Consider the following 22800-nt stretch of genomic DNA (forward strand, 5'->3'; position numbering starts at 1 on the left):
CCCGGTCTCTGTGTTCTCATCTCCTTGGTTCTTAGCCTTCGAGTCCCCGCCTCAGCCTCATACTCTGCCTCTCGTAATGCCAGCCGTGTTACCTCTGATCCCCTCCAGCTCTGCCTTTATTTTTCCCTTAGTGTTTTGATGGCCCTTTATGCCACTTGATTAAAGGTGATGGGCTTTTGAGTGGGTTTGGGGCTGCAGCTGGGGAGTGCCTTGTGCTCAGTGCTTTCCTGGTGTGGTAGTGAGTGCCTGAATACCCAAGATGCTGTGCGCAAGACTCCTGACCTGGACAGGGTAAGGAGGAGGTGAAATCACCTTGACCTTTTCGGTTCTAGGTCTATTATTTTGTTAGTTACTGTTAATTTTTAAGTTACATTTATTTGGGGGGTATGTGTGTGTGTGCACGCATGTGTGCATCTGAGTGCATACCTGTTACAGAGCATATGTGGAGGTCACAGGGCAGATTTTGGGAATTCTTCAGTTCTCTCCTTCCATGCACATATTGGGGATTGAACCCAGGTCATTGGGTTGACAGCAAGTGCCTTTACTGACGGAACCATCTTGCTGGCCGCTAGATCCGTTCTTTGAGCGATGAGTGCAATGAGCTTAAGAGCGTTATAAAGGGCATCAGGTTGCACGGAGAGACTGCAGAAAATAAATGCCTGATTATGAACTTTAGCCCTGTGTCTATAGTGAGCCCCCCCCCATGTCCATACCCCCATCCAGATCCCTGCCCCCTCCCCCCCACCCTCATCCCCATCCCAGTCATTCTTTTCTCTCCTGCTTCAGTGAAGCCTTTGGCCGTGGCACTCCCAAGGCCTGGGGTCTCTGAACAGCCTGGCCTGAGTTGGCTCAGTTGTGGGGTCTGTAAGTAGAGTGTCCCTCAGGTACCCTCTCAATGCGGGGTCTCCCTTCTGTGCCACCACCATCACCTAAGTTGTGCTCAGCTCTCTGTCTCATTGGCAGCTCTGCCTCCTCTCTCCCTCCTCTCCTCTCTCCCTCCTCTCCTCTCCTCTCTCCCTCCTCTCTTCTCTCCCTCCTCTCCTCTCTCCCCTCTCTCTCCTCCCTCCCTCCTCTCTCCCTCCTCTCTCTCTCCTCTCTCCCTCCTCTTGGCCTCCTCTCTGCCCTTCACTTCCTTGCTCACTCCGATACATCTGCTTGTTCCTGCAGCCAATCCACATGAGCCAGCCATCGGGCCAGGGCTCCTGTGCTCAGTGGCAAGTCCAGAGCTGAGCAGGTGAGTCAGGACAAGTGCCAGGCAGCTCTCTGAGTGGAAAGCGCTATGTGGTCAGTAGTCACCCCGTTCTCTGAGTATCTCTGGCCACCCCAGAAGGTGATCCAAGATGAGAAAAAAGAATCTCACTTCCAGGCTGGGGTGCAGCCTGAAGATCTGTGCTCTCTGCAGCCCATAAAGTGACTCACTGAGGCAGCCCCAGGGGTCTAGATTCTTTTATGCTTCCACTCCCTTAGGGTCAATTCCGCTCCACAGCCCACAGCAGGGGTAAGCCACTTTGGCTCACTGTCACATACACACATGTCTGCCTTTCTGTGGGATGACAGTAATCATGTCATCTGTGCTTAGTGCTTAGCAAGTCCCTGATGTATTTCCTCGAAGTCAAAGCTCTTAAGAGGTCCATTTAGCTTTTGCGGCCAAGTCCCTACTGTACGCTTGGCTAGGTTAAAGAGAGCTCTGTGCGGAGGCTGTCTCCCACTCAGCTTAAGCCCTGGTCAGGCCTGTGCCAGGGCGTACAGAGATGCCAGGGTGGAGGCGGAGCTGTCTCTTTCTAGCAGACACCACCAATCGTCCCCAAGTAGCAACTGCTCTAGAGATGCCCAGTTAGCCTCAGGTAGCCATCAGACTGCAGGAGGCTTGACCCTTCTCATCTGAAGAGAGGGGCCAGACAGAGGCAGCTGTCATACCCTGCTGAGGCACCCCAGTCGCCCAGTTCTACATCTTCCTGACCCATTCTTGTTACCCAGTGGCTTTTCTGCTTCCCAAGTCTGTGAGAAGGCCATGCTGCAGTCTCCATAGCTCTTCTGGAGCCAGGCAAGCCCCAGGGCAGGCCAGAGCAGGGCTGTTGGCAAGTGAACGCAAGGACTAGGAGTCCTGCAGTGGGAAAGAGCTTTGTGTGGTTTTACCAGCTCCAGCTCCTTTCTCATAGGACCTCATGTGTGATGGTTTGTATGTGCTCGGCCCTCTAAGAGTAGCACTATTAGAAGGTGTGACCCTGTTGGAGGAAGTGAGTCTCTGTGGGCGTGGGCTTTAAGATCCTCATCCTAGCTGCCTGGAAGTCAGTATTCTGCTAGCAACCTTCAGATGATGTAGAATTCTCAGCTCCTCCTGCACCATGCCTGCCTGGATGCTGCCATGTTCCTACTTTGATGATAATGGACTGAACCTCTGAACCTGTAAGCCAGCCCCAATTAAATGTTGTCCTTATAAGACTTGCCTTGGTCATGGTGTTTATTAACAGCAGTAAAACACTAAAACATCTTGGGAACAGTTATTGTCAGAGCTTGGGATGTCTTCAAAGTGACTTATTTCCCCCTTAGAACTTTATAAGGGAGTTGGAAGAAATAAAGCCAAATTTTTATGAGAAGTGTCTTTTTTAAACAAAACCTTTTACCTGCCGGACAGTGGTGGTCCATGCCTTTAATTCTAGTGCTGAGGAGACAGGTTGATTTCTGTGAGTTTGAGGCCAGCCTGGTTTACAAAGTGAATTCTAGGACAGCCAGGACTGTTACACACAGAAACCCTGTCTTGAAAAACAGAACAAAACAAAAGAAAACAAAACACTTTGCCATGGGATTTTTATTATTTATTTGTTTTTGGTTTTTCGAGACAGGATTTCTCTGTATAGCCCCAGCTTGTCCTGGGACTCACTCTGTAGACCAGGCTGGCCTCGAACTCAGAAATCTGCCTGCCTCTGCCTCCCGAGTGCTGGGATTAAAGGCGTGTGCCACCACTGCCCAGCTTTGCCATGGGATTTTTATTATATTTATTTGCTTTATTATTACAGGAATTGGGGCATATATGTGCCCCAGTGTACATGCGGAGGTCAGGGAAGAACTTGCAGAAGTTGGTTCTCTCATTCCTGGCAGAGTAGCGCATGCCTTTAATTCCAGCACTCCGGAGGCAGAGACAGGCAGATCTCTGAAGTTGAGACCAACTTGGTCTACAGAGTGAGTTCCAGGTCATTCATTCAGGGCTATGTAGAAATAAAGAAAGGCTATCTCAAAAACCAAACAAACAAACAAACAAAACAAAAACAAGAAACAAAAAAAGGGAAGAAACTCACCATTAGTCCTGGAGCTCAAACTTAGGTTGTTTGAAATATCTTTGAGATCTCTGAGTTTCTGTAAAGATTTTACTCAGCAAGCAGAGTAGGCTCTGAGGCAGCTTTAAACGCTTAGAAGGATGCTCCCCATCCCCAGCCTTGAGGGCCACCCCCCAACCAGGCCTCCTATCTGGGTCCTGAAAGACGGAGTCCAGTAGCATCTGTGCTCAGCCCAGCCGCCCTGTTTTCCAGTGAGTGCCACCATCTGATTCCACTCTGCACTTGACGCTGCTCTGGCCTGAGAGGAAGAACAAGGGCATGGAATAGCGACATCCTGGGCCGTCTGTGGTGGGCTAAGCCAACCGAGAGGAGTTGGGACGCTTCTGTCAGCTTTCCGAGGTTCAGGATGGGGTGCCGCCTGTCCTCAGAGTTTTCCAGTGGCTGAATGTCCTCAGGTGTCATGGCTGGGAAGTATGTGGCTTCCATGGCTGTGTAGACAGGTCTCTGGTCTGTCTGTGACTCTACTGCTCTGTGCTCTCCCCAATGTAGCATGCCTGCTACCCCATGTGCACTGCACGTAGTGTCTGCAGATTACCGGCCGGAAAGCTCAATGCCACAGAGCAGGGATTTGAAAGCCTCAGGATGCCTGTAATGCCCCCAAGACCAAGTCAGGCTGAGTCTTTCAGCTGCAGGCTGTGATCTACTGAGGAACTGTAAATGGTAAATTAGTGGGTTGAGACCACAGGGTTTTTTTTTTTTAATAGAGTAGAAAATATCAGGGCACATCACATGAAGCATGGTAAGTTGTTACTTTTGTGTCTTTTAATTTCATTTTCACTGTGTGTACACTCAGGTGTGTATTTGGAGTCATGGTGAAAAATTGTGTTTCTTACCGTGGGTGTGATAAAAACTACCAGGGCTGTCAAGGTGTAATGTGCTTGCTACCCAAGCTGGTGAGATCCTGACCACCTGAGTTTAATCTTGGGGGCTCACATAAAACTAGAAGGAGAAAAACTAACTTCACAGAAGGTTCTTTGAAGCTGAACATAGAGGGCATACATCTCAGGATTTGGGAGACAGAGCCATTTTGGTCTGCATATAGTGAGTTTCAGGACAACCAGGGCTGTGTAGAGAGACCCTGTCTCAAACCAACCAACCAACCAACCAACCAACCAGACAATACCAAAAAATTGTCCTTTGGCCTTTTAGCATACATACACATAATACTAATAAATCAAATCTTAAAAACAAAAACAAAAAACTTACCTAAAGATACTAAGTTGCCCTCCAGACAGCTGGACTGGTTCTCTCTTCAGCCTGGCCACCAGTCCCCATGCTCCAGCTCAGGGTCTCAGCTGTACTGTACAGCCTTCCCCTCTGGCATCCTCTAACCCTTCTCTGGGCTGGGTGCTTAGTCTAGGATTCCTTCTCCATGTCTTAGTACCCTCTCTGCCCATGGCCAGCTTCTCCAGTCTGAATGCCTGCTTAAGACAGACAGGAAGCAAAGCAGGTAATGTTGGCTGCTCCCCGACCCTTCCCCAGCTGTTGCCCAGTGCCTCCCATGAAGATGGGAAGCCTTCTGGATTTCGGGGAAACATGGTTGTTTGTTCTGGGGGCAGGGTCTGTGGTTTAAGAATAATTTGTTCCACCGGGCAGTGGTGGTGCACGCCTCTAATCCCAGCACTTGGGAGGCAGATGCAGGTGGATTTCTGAGTTCAAGGCCAGACTGGTCTACAGAGTGAGTTCCAGGACAGCCAGGGCTACACAGAGTAACCTGTCTCGGAAAAACAAAAAGGAATAATTTGTTCCTCCTCAAGATAGATGATAGAATACTTTATCTAAGTTGCCAAATATAAATGGACTGGACATTATGAATATAACTCCTACCCAGTAATTCTCATAATTGTTTTATTTCTGTTCCTATTGTATGCTGCTGCTTATTGTAAGAGAAAGAGGCTTTTTATTTAGAGAAGAAAAAAAACGGGAATTGTTGAAGTTTGGTCTGTTGTTGTGTATTATAATGCCAAATTTTGTATCCCAAGGTCTAGTTGCTTCAAGATGAGCAAATTCTCACATGTCAGTTTTTGTTGTATAAACCTAGCTCCTTAATTTAAAAATATTGGTTGAATGAAGATGCCTGTAGCCTGTAACTGAGCAGAAGAGAGGTAGGTGGGGCTTCAGTTCCTGGGCTTGGGGTCTGAGACCAGAGACCACCAAGAAAGAGGAGGAAAAAGGAAGGAGGCGCCATGGGGTGGTGGGTGAATCATGAGAGCATGGTCATGAGGGCTGGCTTGTTGGGGTAGGAGCGGTCCAGGTGGAACACAGCAAGTGATAGCTCCTGGTCATTGACAGCAAAGTAGGCACATTAGCATAGAGGGTTGCTATCTGACCAGCTCTAGTGCTTTAAGGCTGCTGATGTATGTATGTATGTATGTATGTATGTATGTATGCATATATGTATTTGTTCAATGCCAGGCATGATAGCACATGCCTTTAGCACTCAGGAGTCGCAGAAGGAAGTGGATCTCTATGAGTTCAAGCCTAGCCAGACTACAAAGTGAGATCCAGGACTGGCAAGGCTGTTACAAAGAGAAAACCTTGTCTCAAAAAACCAAAACCAACCAAACGAACAAAGAGTATTTGTGCAAAACAACAGTCATCTAAAAGTTTCTGGGGTCTGAGATGGTTCCTAGCTTTTCCAGACCAGAGAGTGGTACAGTAATCTCTCAAAACCCATAGGCAATGGCGGCCTAAACACTGGGAGGTTACCGACCTGCCTGGGTGACCAAGTCCCTTGCACAGACTGGACAGCCTTAGTACAGCTTACACACGGCCTCCGGTGTACTCCATGTAACACCTAGCGAGAGAAGATGCTGAGTGGGTGGGTGGCTGTTACGTCACAGGGTTTATGGAATGACGTCAAGAGAAGTCTGCGCATGCTCAGTACTGGGTTTTTCCTGACTAGTTTTGGCCTGTGGCTGGTTGAAATGTTGAGTGAAGTACGTAGAGGTGGGGAGGACTAACTCGCACTGGAGGCTTGTATTTATGAACAAAACGGCTTAGAGGAAATACAGTCTCTGGAGAGACAGGCTTCGTATCCTGATCTCTCGGCTTGCAACTTCTTGAAAGAACATAGCCACTAGGGGAGGGCAGATATGCTAGGACCTGAGTGGGCATAGAGAAGTCTCTACAAAGGCCGATGGCTGTGCCTGTACTTTTAGGGGAAGGACTCCAGAATCCTCCAGAGAGGGCTTCTGAGGGGGGTGAAGTGTTTTAGACTGACTGTGAGTAGCGATGTGGGTTCCTGACAGGGTGCCAGTCCCATGAAGTCATCCTCTTCCCACCTCAGGCGTCCCCACGTGGGTTATGGTTCAGAGGGAGCTCAGCTGTGCATCAGAGGGAGCATAGCAGCAATATGTTCTCATTTGCCAGCACTCGCTGCCCCCTGGCATTTCGGGGCTGGAACATGTGGGGGTGAGGAGAAAATCACATCTTTCAACCACTTCAATTTGCTAGGCAGGAGACTTGTGGTTAAGTAAGATTTTGGCTTCCCATGACCCTCAATCCTCCTGTTGTTTTTGCACCCACCCTGTTCCAGAGAGCAAAGAATCATGGGAAAATGACTTGATAAAAAGCCAGGCACGGTAGCATGCCTGTAATTCCAGCACTTAGAAGGTAGATCTAAGATCAGGAGTTCAAGGTCAGCCTCAGCTCCATGGTAAATTCCAGGCCAGCCTGAACTACAGAATTTAACAAGCATGGACTGTGGCCATAGCTTAGCGGCAGATCTTGCCTGGTGTGTGGAACCTGGAGTCAGGATTCAGTACCTTTACTTGCTGTGTGGGCTGTTTTTTATGTCAACCTGACACAAGTTACAGTTACCTGAGAGGAGGGAACCTCAATTGAGAAAATGCCTCCATAAGATTGGGCTGTAGGCAAGTCTATTGGGCATTTTCTCAATTAGTGATCAATGGGGGAGGGCCCTGCCCATTGTGGATAGTGCCATCCCTGGGCTTTGGTCCTAGGTTCTGTAAGAAAGCAGACTAAGCAAGCCATGGGGAGCAAGCCAATAAGCAGCACCCCTCCATGGCCTCTATGTCAGCTCCTGCCTCCAGGATCCTGCTCTGTTTGAGTTCCTGTCCTGACTTCTTTCAAAGAGCAGTGATGTGGAAGTGTAAGCCAAATGATCCCTCTCCTCCCCAAGTTGCTTTTGTCGTGGTGTTTCATCACAGCAGTAGTGACCCTGACTAAGATCCTACAGAGTCACTCCCCATTGCCACCCTCATATCACACTCTGTTTGAAGCAAGGTCTCTCATTACTCTGAGGGTAGGCTGGACTGGCTGTCCCTCCCTCCCCAGCACTGGGATTATAAGCCTGTGGACGGTTGTCCTAGAGAGAAGGCTCAGTGGTCAAGAGGACCCAGGTTTGATTCTCAGCACCCACATGACAGCTCGCAAACTGTGACGTCCAGTTCCAGGCAAATCATCTTCTTCTGGCCTCCACAGACAATACATGCAAGTGTTGCTCAGACATGTATGCGGACAGAATTCCCAGACACATACAATAAAAGTAAATATTATAAAACAGCAATAATAAGAACAGGCACGTCTCACCACGTCCAGGTCTAGGACTGAGCTCAGGTTTTCATGCTGGAAAGATGTCTTAGGGGTTTCTTGCTGTGGAGAGACACCATGACCATGGCAACTCTTATAAAGGAAAGCATTTCAATGGGGCTGGCTTACAGTCTCAGAGGAAGCCTGGCAGCATCCAGGCAGACATGGTGCTGGAGAAGGAGCTGAGAGTTCAACATCTTGATCCACAGGCAGCAGAGGGAGACTGTGTGCCACACTTGGTGTAGCTTAAGCATAGGAGACCTCAAATTCCGCCTTCGTAGAGACACACTTCCTCCAACAAGGCCACACCTCCTAATAGTGCCACTCCCTATGCTCAAGCATCCAAATACATGAATCTGTGGGGATCATTCCTATTCAAACCATGAGGCTTATAGCCATAACATGATGCAAAAATATATCTAGTCCAACTTCAAAAATCTGCATATCCTATAACAAGTCTCCAACTTATTTAAAACTCCAAGTTCAAAGCCTCTTCTGAGATTCATGCACTCACTTAGCTGTAATCCCCTATAAAATCAAAACAAACAAAAAAACCACATCACATATTCCCAACAGATCAAGCATATTCATTACCACTCCAGAATGGAGGAAAGGGAACTATGTATGGAAATAATTGAACCAAAGCAAGACCGAACACCAGCTGGACAAACCCCAAACTCTGCATCTCCATCCAGCCCCTTTCAGCCTTGCTGACTGCGACACACTTCCTTCTGTTGGGCTAGTTCTACCTCCTCTTAGCATCTTTCCTCAGCAGGTTTCACATACCTCTGGCAACTCTGACATCTCAGGGTCTCCAAGGCAACTTCACAGCTTCATGCAATGGCCTCTCTGAGCCTCCATGCAGAGACATCCCTGCTACTCATCTGGCCTTCCTGACTTTCCTTGGCTATGGGGAGAGATTCCATAAACCCCTCTTCTAGACTCTAAAGCCAGAGCCACGTGGCCGAATCTGCTAAGTTCTGATGCTTGCTGAGACTAGACCATGACCCCTTTGTTCAATTACATCTCACCAGCTTTCTGTTTTTTATCATTTTCCTTCAATACCTAAGCTTGGCCGTCCTGGCTGTTCTGTCTCCTGAGTGCTTGGATTAAATTCATGTATCACTATGCCTGGACCTAAGCTTTTATTTTAACAAATCTTTATAAGCGTGGCCACTGTGGCTCCAAATCTGGATTAAAGGCTTGGGTTGATGTGGATCAAAAGCATGTATCATCCCACCTCAAGAGATGGATAAAATGCATGTTGTCTTCCTGCCTCGAGGTCCAGATCACAGGTTTGCTCTCCATTACTTTACAGTAATTCATTCCAGATGCAGTCAAATTGACAACCAAGAATAGCCATCTGTCATGGTTAGAATATGCGTGGACAAAGGAGTGGCACTAGTTTATAGAGTTGTGGCCTCGTTGGAGTAGGTGTGTCACTGTAGGTGTGGACTTTAAGACCCTATTCTAACTGCCTGGAATTGAGTCTTCCACTAGCAGCCTTCAGATGAAGGTGTAGAACTCTCAGCTCTCTCTGCCTGCACTATGCCTGCCTGGATGCTGCCGTGCTCCTGCCTTGATGATAATGGGCTGAACCTCTGAACCTGTAAGCTAGCCCCAATTAAATGTTGTCCTTATAAGCGTTGCCTTGGTCATTGGTATCTGTTCACAGCAGTAAAACCCTAACTAAGACACCATCCCAATCATCCCTTGTCATCTTGACATACAGTCATATCTCCTATGTCCAAATAAAAACAATAACCAGGTCATAATAGCGCCTAACATTAAATAACTCTCCCTTATACAACAGCAGACACATAGTAAATTTAGAATTGGTGGCAGTGTCCCTTGGGGAACATCCTTTTCACAAGATGGAAGCTTAGCTGGATGGGATCTTGCCCCAAGGTCATCACTCCCTTAATTCTATTTAATATCTTTAATCTGTTTATCTCCCTGAACATAGGATTTACCTCTGTTCTACTCCCTGGTGCCTCTTTAATCCATGAACCATATAGTTTGTATTTTTTCTTATACAGCTTTCTCTTGTTTGCAAAACACTGTCTTCTTAAGAGGGACCCACAGGTCCAGAGTCTGACTATGCTAGGTTGTTTCAGGTTTTTCTTTGTCAATGCAATTAATCTAAATCTCTTCACTTCAGCCTCAGGCAGACTCTTCAGACAAGGGCAAAAGCAGTCGCATTCTTTACCAGAAGATCACAAGAACAGTCTCTAAGCAACATACTAAACATTATCCTTTGAAACCACTTGAGCTAGGCCCTCAAAGTTCAAATCTCTCTTGGTACCACTCCCTTCCATGCTCCTACTAGGATAGCCCATTAAGCCCCACTTAAATTGTTCAACTGATTTTCTTCTAATCTACAGCCCCAAAGTCCATATTCCTCCAAACAAAAACATGTGAAGGCCTATCACAGCAATACCCCACAGTCGCAAAGGTCATATTACTCTAAACCAAAACATGGTCAGGCCTATCACAGCAATACCCCAATCTTGGTACCAACTCCTGTCTTAATTAGAACAACATTGTTGTGAAGAGACACCATGATCAAGGTAACTCTTTTTACAGGAAAACATTTAATGGGGGCTTGCTTATAGGTTCAGAGGTTTAGTCCATTATCATCATGGTGGGAAGCATGCACTTGTGCAGGCAGACTTGATGCTAGAGGAACCTAGATTTCTCTTGATCTGAGGGCAGCAAGGAGGAGACTGGAATTCCACAGTGGGCAGAGCCTGAACACAGGAAACCTCAAAGCTCACCCCACAATGATGCACTTCTTCCAACAAGGTCACACCTACTCCAACAAGGCAACACCTCCTAATGGTGCCACTCACTGTGGGGCAAACATTCAAACATACAAGTCTATTGGAGCCATTCCTATTCAAACCACCATAAGCCTCTAGGATTCAATCCCTGATATTGGGGAAAGGAACATACAGGTATGAAAGTGGAGAACAAGAAGCCACAGGGCAACTGGTTGACTCCAGTCCTTTGTAAAAGGCCTTGTTTGGGTGACTACCCAAGACAGAAACCCATTCTGATACTGCAGTGACATTAGTTGCCAAGCCTAACTGCCAAGGTTTAAGAAAATATAGGCTTCCTTTCCAGTTTGTTTAGTTTTTTTTTTCTTCAGTGTGTGGGTGTCACCATTTCCTGCAGTGACTAAAAGAATAGATTAAATGAATTCATTTTATCTAACTGGTAGGCAGGAAGTTGTCTATTCAGAGTTGCCTGAAATATAGTCAAACAGGGGCTTGCAGAATGTAACTATGTTATCTAGTTATTTTTCTATTGTTAAGAAACACCCTGACTAAGGCAACTTAGAAGAGTTACTAGGACTCATGGTTCCTGAAGGTTTGAGTTCATGATCATTGTGATGGTTTGTATATTTTTGGGCCAGGGAGTGGCACCATTTGGAGGTATGGCCTTGTTTGAATAGGTGTGACCTGGTTGGAGTAGGTGTGTCACTGTGGGTGTGGGCTTAAGATCCTCACCCTAGTTGCCTGGAAGTCAGTCTTCTACTAGCAGCCTTTGGATGAAGACATAGAACTCTCAGCTCTGCCTGTGCCATGCCTGCCTGGATACTGCCATGCTCCCCACCTTAATGATAATGGACTGAACCTCTGAACCTGTAAGCCAGCCCCAAGTAAATGTTGTTTTTTATAAGACTTGCCTTGGTCATGGTGTCTGTTCACAGCAGTAAAACCCTGACTAAGACAATCATCAAGGTAGGGAGCATAGCAGTAGGCAGGCAGGCATGGTACTGGAGCAGTAGCTGAGAACTTACATCCTGATCCACCAGCATGAGGCAGAGAAGAAGAACTAAATGGAATGGTGTAGGCTTTTGAAACTTCAAAGCCCTCCTCCAGTGACACACCTCCTCCAACCAGGCCACACCTCCTAATCCTTCCCAAAGGGTTCCATCAACTGAGGGTCAACCTATGAGCTACTGGAGTCATTATCATTCAGATCACCACATGTGGACAGAAGAGTTGTCCAAGGTCACACAGTGACTTTGCTCTAGCGTGTAAAGATCAAAGCCAATACAGAGCAGTATAGAATGGCATCAGCTGTAGATACCCAACAGTCTGTTGGCATGAGGGTCCCTTCTCTATCCCTCACTCCCTTCCCTTCCCTTTACCACATATACAGAAGGGATTGAAAGCCAGGGAGATGACTCAGTCAAGCATGAGAACCTGAGTTCACTCCCCAGAAATCACCAGATACTTCTATCAGCAATGTGAAAGGAGAGAGAACCAACTGCCACAAATTGTCCTCTGAACCCCGCCCCCCCCCCCCACAGGTGGCCATGTTGATGTGCTTATAATCTCAGCATCAGAGAGACAGACAGGCAGATCCCTGCCAATAGCCAGCCTGCCATACTTGGTGAGCTCCAGGCCAGTAAAAAACCCTGTTTCAAAAACCAAGGTGGACAGCAGCTATAGAATGACATAAAAGATTATCTTGTGGCATCTGTATGTACACATGTGTACCTGCACACATGTGAACCCAAACATACATACAACTGAAAAAGGTGGGATTGGAGACAGCCCCTTAGCACCTAAGGGAAGGGGATGGTGCCCAGTTCTCAGTAACCACAAGTATTTGACCAGTCAAGGACCCTTGGTCTGGCACATCTGGAAGTACAAAGCCAAACTGCTCCTCCCCTCTTACCCCTGTATCTCCAAACTTGACTCAGGGAGAAAATGGAGCTATCTTCCTGGCCTGGGAATTTGGAATTTTTCCTGATTATCCAGGCTCAGCACTGTCTGGTAGCTCTGTAGGAACATCCCAGGACCACAGAAGGTCGGCATGCCCTCTCAGATGGTGTTTGCCTACGTGTACACTTCACTGTAGGGACAGTCTTAGAATTTTGGTTTCTTTAAAAAACACAGAAATAGTATAAGAGTATGTTTTTGTTTTAATCCCAGGTGTGGGATATGGGCTGCTTCAGATTGTCCACAGCAGCTGATTGTGATTTGCCTCGTGCTATAGCAGAGGCGTGATTTTTGCCAGCAGCAGATAGTTTCTGCTGTGGCTATATAAATGCTAGAGCCTTGAGATGCATGGTGGGTTGTTGGTTGTTAGTTGGTTGCTGTTGGTTGTTGTTGACTGTGGTTTATTAAGTAGTCATCCTGTGCAAAGAAGAAACAACAAAAAGACATTAGATAACCTGGCAGTGAAGATCAAACTTGCCCCAAGGAACTCAATGCCCCTAATCTGCAGGAAGCAGTCTAACATAACGTCTACCACTTTCCTTTCTATCTTTTCTTTTCGCTCCGATCTAGTGTTAGGGGATCAAGAGGGTGGAGAAGGGTGGAACAAAGAAGAATCCACAAAGAAGCAAACACCAGCTACACCTCACTCATCTGCCTGGTACCTACAGAGCTGTCTATCTTGTCAGTGGTTGGTACTGGTGTCTATTTTGCCAGCCATCACTGGACAGGCAGTATAAGAAAGCACCCTCTGGCCCCAGCTGTGACCTCAACAAATGGGATTCAACAACAGTTGTGCAAAGACGCACTGGCCCTGAAGCCCAAGTGGAGGGAAGATTGTGTTTGCAGTCCTGACCTTGCACAGGTGCAATTATAAGGGACTAGCAAGGTCATGTCTGGGACCTTTCATACACTTAGTCTCTGCCCAAATGGCATTCTCTGTGCAGGCCACTGTGCAGGTGAAAGCTTGATGAATAAGAACCTACATTTATTCAGGATACTGTTTGCACTTTGCTGGCAATACACAGGCATATTGCAAGAAGTTCTTTGGCACTTGTTGAAAATGTAACTGGAGGCTTGCAGGGGCTAGGAGTGTGGTAGCTCAGTTGGTAGAGTCCTTGACTGACATGTGTAGACCTTGGGCTTGATCCTTAGCCCCCTGCTATCTAGGTATCATGACATCTACCTGTAGTCCCAGCACTTGGGAAATGGCGGCAGGTCAGGAGTTGGGGAATGGTCAGGACGGCGAGGTTATCTCTGGTTATGCAGTGATTCCTTAGGCTCCACTTTCCCACTGATCTCCCAACACCTCCCATTCTCAGCTCCTCCTAGGCAGAGTGCTGGAGGGGGCTGTGTGATGATCTAGGTCTCTAAGCCCAGCCTTGCAAGGGTTCCTACCCAGGGCAGAAGTCGCTCGTTGGAGTCACAGACATAGGGGTCTAACCAGGGTACATTAACGCTGCATCAGGCACTGAGCTGAGACACAAAAACAAATCTTGTTGCTCATGTGGGGCTCCTGGCAACATGGCTTCCTAAGTAGCTGGTATTGACCCACTGTCCACATTATGCCTAACTGTTTTCTGAGGGCTTTTCAAGAATGTGCTCATTTAATCTCCTCTGTAACCTTTCAGAACAAAGTGATGGTCATACCACCTGGACAGAGCAAGCGTTCTGACCCAAGCTCCCTCGAGTCACTCCTGCCAGTACTTTGCACAGGAAGAGGGGATTTAGAATTTTTTTTAAGACCAGAGAGCCCCGGGAAAGCTGTGGTCCAAGCACAGAACCCTGGCTGAAAGGGAACCCCAGTGAGATGGAGAGAATATGCAGGGCAGACTCTAGAGGCACATCCTGCCAGCTCCTGGCTGCTCCTGTGTGGGACCAGTCAGTAGGGCCACATCCCAGGATGGACACACCCCATGAGCATCTCCACCACCTTCTACTGAATCCTCATGGAGAGAGGAGATGGTGCCCACACCGGCTGTACATTCAAGTCATCCATTTTATTTTATTTTATTTTATTGGGTTTTTTTTGTTTTTTTTTTGTTTGTTTGTTTTTTTTTTTTTTTTTTTTTTTTTTTTTTGGTTTTTTGAGACAGGGTTTCTCTGTATAGCCCTGGCTGTCCTGGAACTCACTTTGTAGACCAGGCTGGCCTCGAACTCCGAAATCCGCCTCTGCCTCCCGAGTGCTGGGATTAAAGGTGTGCGCCACCACGCCCAGCTTAAGTCATCCATTTTAAACACATCAAATCAGGATCACATCCTACACCCGTTAAACCAGATTCTCTTGTGGTGGAATCATGATTCGGAACGTTTTTAAACTCTGCAGATGGGGTTCATTCAGGAGGTGGCTCGGGGGAGCAAGTGCGAGGAATCCCAAGCCTGAGAACCCACAGGAAGCCAGATGCAGTTGTGTGACACATGTGTAATCCCAGCACATCTACAAAGGGATGTGAGGCGGAGAGAGGAGAATCATAGACGCTCATTCACAAGCACCCCACCCCCACCCCCCACCCACACATCATACGCAGTAGAAAATAACTGTTCCAGACGATTCCAGTGTGCAGGCAAGACTGGAGCTGAGCTAGGCCAGACCTTCTATCAAATGAGCATATTCTGGCTCAGAATAGGGTCTCTTCTACTCAGAAACACATGCAAACACAGACAAAACCCCATTTCAGTCCCTGGAAAAGCTATAACTAACCCCCCACACCAAACCTCTGGAGAAGTGTATAGTTCTTTGGAAAAGGAAACACTAAACCTGGTCATAGGAGGTGACCTTCTGCAGGGGGACAGCATAGTTGAGCTCTGTGACATGTATCTTACTCAACTAAACCATCTCCTGGACCCTAGGTATGGTGCTGTGCTGACCCCCCCACACACACACACCCCTGATGCCCCAAACTCACTGCCTTGGTTACTTCTCTCTCTTGCAGCCTGTCACCCCACCATCCTAGGCATTGAGCTTCTGACAGCCCGTTACACAGTTCCGGCCCCCCAGTTAGAGCCCACGAGCGGAGAGAGTGGCAGACATTTGAGAGACAAGAGAAATTGTCTCGCTCTCTGAGCAGCCAAGCTGGAGCCCTGGTGGGTTGGTGCTGACCAGAGGAGAGAGAGCAGGCCAGGGCAGGAGTGGTGATGAGCTGCTAGCCGATGCTTTGAGTTTATCATTCCGCTGTCTCCAGAGGCAGACTGTTATTTCTAAAGAGAACTGTTGCAGCCAGACTTCATTGCATGTCAGATCCGGGTACAGAGACTTTAAGGAAAGTCTGTGTGACTAGTGAGTGGCCTCCTTTCTGCCCACTCTGCCATTTCCATGTCGGCCTGTGGGAGGAGGGTGTCATAGAAGCCAGGGCTTTTCTTTCTTTCCTTTTCTTGTGGCTCACACTTCTGACATGTTGCATCTGTGTATGGTAGGAGATTGTTCTAGGTTTCTTCTGAATCCTTAAGAAACTGCAGGCAGCTGGGCATGGTAGCACACTTTTCCCCCCCTTGCTTTCAAACCATTTTATTATTATTATTATTATTATTATTATTATTATTATTATTATTATTTGATATTTTCTTCATTTACATTTCAAATGCTATCCCGAAAGTCCCCTATACCTTTCCCCCACCCTGCTCTCCAACCCACCCACTCCCGCTTCCTGGCCCTGGCATTCCCCTGTACTGGGGCATATGATCTTGGCAAAACCAAGGGCTTCTCCTCCCATTGATGGCCGACTAGGCTATCCTCTGCTACATATGCAACTAGAGACACAGTTTTGGGGGGTACTGGTTAGTTCATATTGTTGATCCTCCTATAGGGTTGCCGACCCCATAGCTCCTTGAGTACTTTCTCTAGCTCCTTCTTTAGGGGCCCTGTGTTCCATCCAATAGATGACTGTGAGCATCCACTTCTGTATTTGCCAGGCACTGGCATAGCCTCACAAAAGATAGCTATATCAGGGTCCTGTCAGCAAAATCTTGCTGGCGTATGCAATGGTGTCTGGGTTTGGTGGTTGTATATGGGATGGATCCCTGGATGGGGCAACCTCTGGATGGTACTTTCTTCTGTCTCAGCTCCAAACTTTGTCTCTGTAACTCAGTGGCACACTTTTAATCCCAGCACTGGGGAAGCAAGGGCAGGTAGATCTCTGAATTCAGGGCCATCCTGGTCTATAAAGTGAGCTCCAGGACAGCCAGGGCTATACAGAGAAACCCTGTCTTGAAAAAAAAAGAAAAAAGAAACTGCAGTCTTCCTTCCCATCCTCTCCAAATGGTTGCCTATCACATGCCCCTCAGTAACTCCCTCATCCCTGGAAAACATTTCATGGTCCTCTTGATGTGCCCATGGCTGCACCCAGCAGGCAGTGAGGCACCAGGCATCTCAGAGAGGTTAAAACCCAGGCACTGTGGGCATGCAGTATATTCTGTAATCCCAGCCCTTGAGAGATAGGAGTGTTAGGGAGTTTAAGGTCATCCTCAGCTACCTAGTAAACCTGAGGCAGTCATGAGCTATCTGGGACCCTAAGTACACACAGGGGTTGGGGGACCGGCTGAGTCAGAAAAGTGCTTTTCTTGCAAGCATAAGAACTTGAGTTAAGATTCCCCAGCACCCATTAAAAAAAAAAAAAAAAAAGCCAGGAATGGTTTGCTTTCTGTGATAAAACACCATGCAAATGCAACCTGGCAAGAAAAAGGTTTGTTTTAGTTTACAGGTTATATCCATCACAAAGGCAAGCCAAGGCAGGGTTCAAGGGAGGAGCCTGAAGCCAGAACCAAGGCAAAAACAGCCTAGACTCTCCTGCCTAAGGAATAGTACCTCCCATGGTGGGCTGGTACCATATCTATCAAGAAGATGCTCCACAGACATGCCCACTGGCCAGTCTAATGGAGGCAAGTCCTCAAGTGAGAGGTTCCTCCTTTCCAGGTGTGTCAAGTTGACTACTGCCAACGTTAGGCGACAGATGGTGTTGCATGTCTATGATCTGAGGTCTAAGAAAACAGAGCCGGGCACCCTGAGGCTCACTGGCCAGCCTGGCTAGCTAAAGGGTGACCTTCCAGGTTCAGTGAGAAAGAACCATAGAACAAGACATCTGATGTTGACCTCTGGCCTCTACTTGCATATGCCATATGTATGAAGATGTACAAACCACAGGCCTGGTGGTACACATCTCCCGGGGGAAGGTGGAAGCAAGACGATCTTGTTTTGAAGGCCAGCTGGTAAAGCCTGTATTGGCCATATTTACTATGTAGCCTTGTATGACACTGATTTCGAGACTGGGGTCTGGATCTCAGGCCCCATCTCTTCAGTAGTGTGTTTAGGACTTCCCATCATACATAGCCTCGCCAAAGGCTGGAACCCAACATGAGGGATTGTCTGAAACCAGCTTTGTGCTTCTTCTCCATGAAGGCAGGGGGCTGGCTTCCTGCCTTTCTATTGGTGTTGGGGAGATGGGAGAGTCCTGGTGGCTCCCCCACCTGTCTTCCAGCCAGCCACTAGCATAGTCTGAGGAATTGAGTGTGTCCCAGATGTAGCCCCGTTGTGAGCACCATACCCTCCCCATGCCTCCCCCTGCCATCCCAGCTGGGTCACCTGATTTTATGTGCCTGTCTGTGGCATTTTGAGTGGGATGCGAAGCTGTGCTCTACATAGCATCCTTCATCTTACTTGGTTTAGTTTCTAGGCACCAAGAGTTGCTACGAGGCTTAGATAGGAAGCCAGGCCCTGCTTCCAGCCAGCCTGGATTCCCAAGAATCTAAAGTCATTCCAGATACATTAACCTCGGCTAATTAACTCCGTGCTGGAAACTCACCACCCCTCTACACTTACCTGCACCCAGTCTCCTAGTCTCCTCCTCCTCCTCCTCCTCTTCTTCCTCCCCCTTCTCTTCCCCTTCTTCCTCCTCCTCCCCTTCCTCCTCCTCTTCCTCTTCTTCCTCCTCCTCTCCCTCCTTCTCCTCCTCCCCCCTCCTCCTCTCCTTCCTCTTCTTCCTCTCCCTCCTCCTCTCCCTCCTCCTTTCAGCATCCTTTTGGGCCATCGGGTCACACGGATGAAGAACATTACTCAGAACATTACTTTGCCTCTCAGCCGGTCCCTCTGGATTCACACAACTGGTCAATAGTGCTAATGACCAGCAAGAGCAAGTCAAGCTGGCTTCAGGGCAGTGATGTCTGTAAACTCTGCCTACTTGGACGCTGCCAGGATTGATTACCCAGCCTCCCATCGATAGAGCCCAGGAAGGAGCATCCGGGAGGGCAGGGCATTTATCCTGATTGCAGTCTTTCTCAGCAAGGTTTGGCAAGTCTTTGGCTAAAGCCCCCACCTAGGACACAAGGCTTTGCAACCCCTTCCATACAGGAGTAGACCAAGAGAAATTTAAATGAATCTGTCAGGTTTTTGTTCAGTATGTATCCCAGACGGGCCTCGAACTCCTAGTCCTCCTGCCTCAGACAGTCCCTTCTTTTGTGACAGATGTGGCCTTACCGAGGATGACCTTAAACTTGTGATCCTCCTGCCTCTACCTCCCAAATGATAAAGTTACAGATGTGTACCACCACCCCTGAGCTGGTTATGCAGTGCTGGGGATAACCTGAGTGTTTTCCTGCGTGCCAGGCGGGTACTCTGTCAGCTGAACTACATCCCTACCCTCCACCAGAGCCCCACAACTGCTGGGGTTATTCAGCATATTCAGGTGGCCCACCACACCCGAATTCTTGGAGAGTTTTGCTTTGGCTTCATGAGAGGATTCTAGAACTTCATCTCATACATCCTACAGCTGAAGGAGACAGAAGCTGCTCCAGAATGCAAAACGTAAAAGGAGAATCTGGAGAGACGGCTCAGAGGTTAAGGGCACTGTCTGCTTTTGCAGAGGACCCAGGTTCGATTCCCAGTACCAGCATGATGGCTACCAACCATCTGATTCCAGGGTATCTGATACTATTGTCTGGTCTCTGCAGGCACCAGGTACATACATAGTGCACAAATACACATGTATACAAAACATTAATATACACACACAAATAATAATAACAGCTATTATTATTATTATTATTATAGTAAAAAGAAGCAGGGTACAGTGGTACATGCCTGTAATCCCAGCACTTGGAAGGTAACAGCAAGGCGATGATTAGGAATCAGGTCAGCCCTGGTTACATCATGAGTTTGGGGCCAGTCTAAGCTACCTGAGAGCTTGCTGCAGAATGAAAACAAGAAGCTGGAAAGATGGTTCAGTGGTTAAGAATGCTTGCAGCCTTTCCAGGAGATCTGAGTTTGGGTCTCAGCATCTATATATGGCTCCTAATTGCCAGTAATCCCAGCTCCAGGGGATCTGATTCCATCTTTTAGACAAGGGTACGCATGTGCACACTTTAAAAAAAAAAAAACCTTTAAAACAGCAACAAAATGTTATATAAGAGTTTGGAGGGGGCACCAAGGAACATGGCCAGAGGTGGCCTTTGAGCTAGAATCAGAGGAGCAGCAGGATGCAAGGAGGTCCCCAGCTCTGAGAGGAAGTGCAGGCCAGAGTGACAAGGCCTTTTCCATGATTAGTGATAGAGTGACATGCTCTGGCCCAGGGAACCGCATTTGACACAGACACACTTGGCGTTCTCATCCTGAGGCACAGACCATTCTCCATTCTCTCACCGCCTCGGCCTCTCGTTCAGATGTGGGGAGTATAAATGATCTTTCTTAAGCTTCATCCCAGAGCTCCTGACTGGCATCTCGGGCTTGGCACCTGTAGTGAAACTGCTCCGGTTTGTCAATTGTGCCAGCGTTGACACGGTCTGCAGCTCCACAGCTCCTACCTCAGAGCTGCTTGTCACTCTAGCTGGATAGCGAGCCAGCCGCTCTGTGCTTCAAGAGGATTCAAAGAAAGGCTTAGGCATACAGGTAGGTATGGAAGAAGCAGGGACCAAAGTAGCCAGCGTCTCGCTGGGCCTGGAGTCCCTAGCTGTCCTCCAAGGCTGGGCTGCAGCACCCAGCAAGCTGTGGCAGGGAGACCCTCTCCAGGGACACCAGCCACTGTGCAGACCCCTCGAGTCCCAGGCAGAGAGAGACAGAGAAGAAATGAAGTCCACCATGGAGATAGGCCCTTAGCAATACCCCAGTTCAGTCCCCACTAGAGAACTGAAGCAAGAGCTTTGGTCTCCAGTGTCAGGAAGAAAGGTAGGATGGTTTAGCAGATCTGAGCACCGTCTCTGAGGTGGGAGCGCTGTGACAGCCCAGGTTACAATGCCCGAGCAATCTGCCCAGCATGATTGTCTTCAGGAGTAGAGAAAGTTGATTAGTGTCTCCATTTGGCTCTGTCCCCTCAGGTGGATGTTAGGATCAGGGTTTGTCCTTCCTGTTTGATACCCTGCCTTGACGACCTTGGTCATCAAGAATCTGGGGCTCAGTTTCTTTATCTGTGAAGTGGATCTGTGGTAGTTTGAATGGAAATGGCCTCCAGGAGCCATGGTGGAGGAAGCGTGTTGCTGGGGGACAGATGTTGAGGTCTCAGATGCTCAAGCTAGTCCCGGTGTCTCTTCCTGTTCCTGTGGATCAAGACGGAGAACTCTCAGCTCCTTCTCCAGCACCGTGTCTGCCTGGACGTTGCCATACTTCCTAGCGTGATAATGGACTAAACCTCTAAGATGGGAAGCCAGCTCCAATTAAATGTTTCCCCTTGTTAGAGGTGCCTTGGTCATGGTGACTTGTCACAGCAATAGAGCCCTAACTAAGACAGGATGATTGTGAAGAACCTTTTAGAACAGGGCGTCAGCCATCAGTTTCTAGAAGTATCTTTCTGCTGGGCCCTCTAAGAGAAGCTGCCACGCTCCTGTGTGACAGGCACTTAGAAGCAGCTTTAGCTAAAAGGATTGACTTCTCGCTTGGACTTACAGGTCACTCAAAGCAGGACAAAAGCCTGCCATCTCTGCCTTTATCTGTGTCGGTCTCCTTGACTTTTACTCCTGTCTGACAGGCTTGTTAATCACTTAGGAACGCTCGCCAGATTCCAGCGCACAGGCACACACACACACTCACTCGAAAGCTTTTTGAGGCTGACAACACAGAGATGAGTCACTCTCCTACCTTGGATTCCAGGAGCAGCAAAGGCTGGCAGGACAGACGATCCCCCGTGCCCCTCCCCTCAACATGTAGGCATCCTCAACTGGGAGCCCGTCATCTTGCCAGAACCGTATGGGTGTCATCCGCACCCCCCCCCCCATCAGTGATGGTTGCAGTTGACAGTTGAATAATTCATTCCTGAGACCCCACTGAAGGACTAGAGTGAGATAAACTTCACCAGGATCCCTTAATTATATGCATGCCTTTTGTCCCTACCCCAATTCTTCCTTTATTCAAATGTAAATGTCTCACTTGTACTCATTAATAAGGAATATGGACTCAAATCTGTAACAGAATTCTATAAATGAAGACCTGTCTGTCTATGCAACCACGCTCTGAAACCTTTTGCTGTGGCTAGTGTTTAGTTATCATTGGTTTTGGTTTACTTTAAATCATCAGGCCAAGAGCTAGATCGAGCCCATTTATCCTGCATGGAGACTGGATGACATTTGAAAGAGTCTAAACTGTTACTTGCTTCCTGTGGTCTGAGAATCAACTTGGCCTCTGTTCTTTTTTTTTTTTTTTTTCCTTTTAGCTTTAGAAAAGTGTTTTGTCTGCATGTATGAGTGTTCCACATTCGTGCTAGGTGCCCCCCAACCCCGGGGCCAGAAGAGACCGTGTGATCCCCTGGGACTGGAGTTATAGATGCTTGTGGGCTGCTGTGCGGATGCTGAGGATCAAACACGGGTCCTCTAAAGAGCAGCCAGTGCTCTTAACTGCTGAGCCATCTGCAGCCCTAAGATTTATTTTATTTTTAGTTGTGTGTTTATGGGGAGGTCTTCCTGCAGAGGTCAGAAGAGGGCCTTGGGTCCCCCTCGAGCTGGAATTACAGGTGGTTATGAACCCCCTGGGGTGGGTGCTAGGAACCAGATTCCAGCCCTCAGCAAGAGCATCAAGCACTCTAACGCTGAGTCATCTCTCAGTTCTTTAGCAGATCCAGCGGTGAGAGGCAAACTGAAACAGGGTCCATGAGCCTCGTTCTTAACAAGGAAAAGACATACCCGCCAGGGACTTGAGGTACAACTTTTAAAAGGTTGTCCCTCCTTTCAAAAGGACTGTTGGGCTGGTGAGATGGCTCAGTGGGTAA

At 48.0% G+C, this 22800-nt stretch overlaps 1 protein-coding gene across 4 annotated transcripts in view; it reads left to right on the forward strand.

Annotated features, from left to right (window-relative positions):
- Positions 1 to 22800, forward strand: part of Lrrc20 (leucine rich repeat containing 20) — a 107023-nt gene that overhangs the window by 72918 nt on the left and 11305 nt on the right. The gene's annotated exons all lie outside the window — the stretch shown is intronic.

This window comes from Mus musculus, chromosome 10 (genome assembly GCF_000001635.26).
Source record: "Mus musculus strain C57BL/6J chromosome 10, GRCm38.p6 C57BL/6J".
In the NCBI taxonomy this organism is placed as follows: domain Eukaryota; kingdom Metazoa; phylum Chordata; class Mammalia; order Rodentia; family Muridae; genus Mus; species Mus musculus.